We start from the raw sequence: 6,000 nt of genomic DNA, 5'->3' as shown, positions 1-6,000 counted from the left end.
CTATTAAACATATGCACCCAATGAGAGACCAGCAAGATATCTAATACAATATTGACAAATTTCAAAGAGAACATCAATAATAACACAATAATTGTGGTAAACCTCAATAAGGCCCTGTCAACACTTGATAGGTCAATCATGTCAGTATGTCAATTGAAACCCAACAAAAATATACAAGACCTGGAAAGAGAAATGGAAGAAATATGGCCTCTGTCTCTCTCTATATATATTTTTTTCTCTCTCTCTCTCTCTCTCTATATATATATATATTTCTCTCTCTCTCTCTCTCTCTCTCTCTCTCTCTATATATATATATATATATATATATATATATATATATATATACTTATAGGATACTCCATCCCCCAGAAATCTGAATACACATTCTTCTTCAGTGTACATGAGTCTCCAGGATAGGCCACATGCTGGCACATAAAACATATCTCCATAAAATCATGAGGATAGAATTTTTGCAGGCTACCTTTGCTGAAAACAAGGCTCTGACATTAGATGTGAACACAGAAGAACTTTAACAACTGGAAATTAAACAGTCTGCCACTGAACAACCAGTGGGTCCGAGATAAAACCAAAGAGGAAATCAAAATTTTCTTGGAAACAAATGACAACAAAGATACCAACTATCAGAATCTATGGGACACAGCAAAAGCGGTTCTAAGAGGAAAATTTATAGCTTTGCAAGCACACATCAAAAAGGAAGAGGAGGCATACCTCAATAGCTTAATGACGTGGCTTATAAAATTAGAAAATGATCAACAAAAGGAACCAAAAATAGGGAGACAGAAGGAAAAAACAAAGCTTAGAGCAGAAATCAATTAAGTGGAAACCCAAAAAAACAATCTGAAAGATCAATGAAAGCAGAAGTTGATTCTCTGAAAAAATAAACAAGATTGATAGACCATTAACAAAACTCACAAAAAAAGAGAAAGAAGCATGATAACTCATATTAGAAATGAAAAGGGAAAGATCATTACAGATATTGCAGAGGGTAATTAGAGACTACTTTGAGAAATTATACCACTAAACATGAGAACCTGGAAGAAATGGATAAATTCTTAGACTAATAACTAAACACCCCCATCACTTTTGAGGAAATTAAAATGGTAATCAAATGTCTGCCCAAAAACAAAAGCTCAGGCCCAGATGGATTCACTAATGAATTTTTTCAAATCTTTCAAGAGGAACTACTACCAATCCTGGCCAGGCTCTTTCATGAAATTGAAAAATCGGGAACATTTCCAAACAGATTTTATGAAGCCAACATCACCTTGATACCAAAACCAGGCAGCGATGCTATGAAAAAAGAAAATTCTAGACCAAATTCCCTGATGAATACAGATGCAAAGATCCTCAACAAAATTCTGGCAAATAGGATCCAATGCTTCCTCAAGATCACTCACTATGATTAAGTAGGTTTCATCCCAGGAATGCAAGGATGGTTTAACATCTGTAAATCTATCAACATAATACACAACATCAACAACAACAAAAAATCACATGATCATATCAATAGATGTAGAGAAAACATTTGATAAGGTCCCACACCCATTCTTGAAAAAAAAAACTCTCAGAAAGACGTGAATGAAATGAACCTTTCTCAATATAGTTAAGGCCACCTACCACAAGCCAATGGCAAATATTATTCTCAATGGAGAACAACTAAAAGCCTTCCCTCTAAATTCTGGTACAAGACAAGGCTGTCTTCTCTCAACACTCCTATTCAACATAGTACTAGAAGTACTTGCTATAGTGATTACACAAGAAAAAATATCAATGGAATTCAGATAGAAAAAGAAGAATTCAAGCTCTCACTGTTTGCAGATGACATAATAATCTACTTAGAAAACCCTAAAAACTCTACCAATAAGCTTTTTAGAAACAATATAGCAATGTGGCAGGCTACAAAATTAAAATACAGAAATCAATGGCCTTTTTATACACCAATAGTGATAGGGAAGAAATGGACATTAAGAAAACAACCCCATTCACATTATTGTCATATAAACTCAAATATCTTGGAGTGAACTTGACTAAAGACATAAAGGACCTATACAAAGAAAACTATAAATTCCTGCTCCAAAAAATAAGAGAGAACAGGCAGAAATGGAAACACACACCCTGCTCATGGATTGGCAGGGTTAATATCATTAAAATGTCAATACTCCCCAAAGCATTGTACAAATTTAATGTGATCCCTTTAAGTATACCCATGACATACTTCAAAGAATGGATCAAACACTTCTGAAATTTATTTGGAACAGAAAACACCCTCGAATAGCTAAAGCAATCATTTGGAAAAGGAATATGGTAAGCATTACTTTTCACAACTTTAAACTGTATTACAAAGCAATAGCTTTCAAAACAGCATGGTATTGGAACAAAGACAGACCCTCAGATCAGTGGAATAGGCTTGAGAACTCAGAGAATGTTTCTCAGACATACAATCACCTACTTTTTGATAAAGGAGCAGGAAATCCTACATGGAGCAAGGAAAGCCTCTTCAACAAGTGGTGTTGGCACAACTGGTTAGCCACTTGCAAAAAAGCGAACTCAGAACCCCAGCTAACATCATGTACATAGGTAAAATCCAAATTGATTAAAGAACTTGATAACAGACCTGATACCATAAGGTATACAGAACAACATGTAGGTAAAACACTATGACATTGAGACTAAAGGCATCTTTAAGGAGGAAACAGCACTCTCCAAACAAGTGGAATCAGGGATAAACAGATGGGAATATATTAAGCTAAGAAGTTTCTGCACCTCAAAGGAAACAGAGTCCAGGATACAAGAGCCCCCCACTGAGTGAAAGAAACTATTCACCCAATACCCATAAGATAAGGGGCTAATATCCAAAACACACAAGGCACTGATAGAACTTTACAAGAAAAGAACATCTAATACCATCAAACAATGGGGAGAAGAAATGAATAGATACTTTGTCAGAGAAGAAATACAAATGGCCAAAAGGCACATAAAAATGTTTCACATCACTAATAATCAGGGAGATGCAAATCAAAACAACTAGTAGGTACCCTCTCACACCAGAGAGGTTGGTGCACTTCACAAAGAATGAGAACAAGCAGTGCTGGCAGGGATGTGGAGGGAAAGGAACTCTTATCCACTGCTGGTGTGAATACCGTCTAGTCCAACCTTTATGGAAAGCTATATGGAGATTCCTCCAAAATCTGAAAATCGAACTCCCATATCATCCAGCTATACCATTCCTAGGGATATACCCTAGGAACACAAAAATACAATACAAATATCCCTTCCTCACACCCATATTCATTGCAGCGCTATTTACAATACCCAGACTCTGGAAACAACCAAGATGCCCTTTAACAGATGAGTTGGCTTAAGAAACTGTGGTACATATATACATTGGAAGATTATGAAGCCATCAGGAGAGATGAAGTCATGAAATTTTTCTATACATGGATGTGCATGGAATCTATTATGGTGAGTGAAGTAAGCAAGAGGGAGAGAGATAGATGCAGAAAAGTCTCACTCATCTATGAGTTTTAGGAAAAATAAAAGACATTTTTTGCAATAATTCTCAGAGACTAAAGAGAGGAGGGCTGGAAGGTCCAGCTCACGACATGAAGCTGACCACAAAGAGTGATGAGTGTAGTTAGAAAAATAACTACATTGAGAACTATCATAACAAAGTGAATGAATGAGGGAAGTAGAAAGCCTGTCTAGGGTATAGGCAAGGGTAGAGTGGGGAGGAGGGAGACTTGGGACATTGGTGATGGGAATGTTGCACTGGTGAAGGGGGTGTTCTTAACATGACTGGAACTGAACTACAATCATATTTGTAATCAATGTGTTTAAGTAAAGATACTAAAAAATACTTCAGGGGCTGGAGCAGTGTTGCAAGAGGTAGGGTGTTTGCCTTGCACGTGTTAACCTAGGACGGACCATGGTTCAGTCCCCCAGCATCCTATATGGTCTCCCAACCCAGGAGTGTTTTCTGAGCACATAGCCAGGAGTAACCCCTGAATGTCACTTGGTGTGGTCCCCCAAAACAAAACTAAACAAACAAAAAAAGAAACACTATGGCAGGTTCAAGGGCCATATGGGATGCCATGGATCAAACCCTGGCAGCATGCAAGGCAAACACTCTACCACTGTGCTATTACTCTGGCCCCAATTGTTTTTTTGTTTTTTTGTTTTTTTGTTTTTGTTTTTGTTTTTTTTTTTTGGTTTTTGGGTCACACCTGGCGGTGCTCAGGGGTTACTCCTGGCTGTCTGCTCAGAAATAGCTCCTGGCAGGCACGGGGGACCATATGGGACACTGGGATTTGAACCAACCACCTTTGGTCCTGAATCGGCTGCTTGCAAGGCAAATGCCGCTGTGCTATCTCTCCGGGCCCTGGCCCCAATTGTTAACTGAACTTTTTTTTTCTGACAAATAACTTCTTCATGACATTTGAATTACTTAAAAAATAAATGAAATTTAAGCATCTTTAATATATTTTATGTAACTATTGCTTTAATTTTGTTTTCTACTTATTAATACTTGTATTTTTGCTTTTGAAGAACTGGGAATATGGTTTAGTGATAGAGCATTTGACTTTCATTTGTGAGATCCTGAGTTTAATTCCTGGCACCCCACACACTCAAACCCCCCAAAATTTGTTCTAATTTTTAAGACATATTTAACAAAATATTGTTGCCTGCCCTTAACTTTTTTTTATCATTTGGATATTTAGTCTTCTAAATAATTTGTTTTTAACTATATTTTAATTTTTTAATTTATAAAGAAGAGTTTCTGCCTTAAGCTTTATTATCTGATCCACCTCTCTAAACCCACTTTTGGCCCCACCCCTCTCTACTTATTTATCATCTATCAATTTCTATCATCTCTATCATTTATCCTATTGACCTGTCATAATTCATAAATTTGTTGTCCTCTTTGAACTATTTATTCCTTTGTCCTATTTCTTTCGCCCTCCATAAATGCATACAGACATTGTAGTTAATTTCCTAAATGATTACTTTTTATATTATCATTGTCAGTTATATTCAGAACATAGGTTCTAAAAATAACTTAGTTATATTCATGAATAGGTAGTTTAATTCCCATTTCCTTTCCTGTGTAACTTGTACTATCTGGAATTAATAATAGACTGGTTTAATTATCTTGCTTAGTATCAGATGTGTTTATCAACAATCCAAATCTTAATCTCTACTTAAATTGTCATCCTATATGAATTTAGTTATTTAGGATTAAAGAAGGGTGTAAGTTGGTGATTACATTTTTCTCAGACTTGAAACTTCTGACAAAATGCCTAAAAAGAAGAAAAGTCATTCAACATATTGGTAGCCTTAAGAGCCTTCAGAATTTCTGCTTCTACCTCAGATATCCTTGCTAGATCTTTGCAGGCAGAGACCACACACTGGTTGTTGAGCTCTAGATTTCAAGCTGCTACCTTTGAATATACTTTCATAGAAGAGCCTCTGTGTACGTACCTCAAACCTTTATTTTTGTTTTTGAGGGGCAAATTGCTAGATCTACACATGTGTTCCTTGGTCCACAGAAGCTAGAAAATGTAATATAACACATCATTATGTCAACTCTTCGCTGCTAGGTTATCTTAAAAGCTTCTATTTTAAAGAGATTTAAAAAAAAGTCACATTTTTAATTCACATAGCCAAAAGGCCATTGGAGTTTAACATTGAGATGAGTTAAATGATCCTTTGAAATCTCATTCTTTAAAGACAAAAATCTATTTCAAATCATCAGAAGAATTTTGCCCTTTCAAAAATCTATTTGATTCTATTAGTTTCAGGACAAAGGTTCTCACTAGTATTTCAATATTTCCATATTCCCTATTCCATATAGTGAAAGATCCAATTTCAGCTGAGGAATTGCTTCACTAAGTGAAGCCAGGTGCATCCTGAAAAGATAATTCTAGGGAATGAACCCTGATTTGACTGAGACAGTCTGTAGCTTCTTCCACCCTTTTTGCC

Source organism: Suncus etruscus, chromosome 3, assembly GCF_024139225.1.
Source record: "Suncus etruscus isolate mSunEtr1 chromosome 3, mSunEtr1.pri.cur, whole genome shotgun sequence".
NCBI classification, from domain to species: Eukaryota; Metazoa; Chordata; class Mammalia; order Eulipotyphla; family Soricidae; genus Suncus; species Suncus etruscus.
This window is presented reverse-complemented; position numbering follows the sequence as displayed.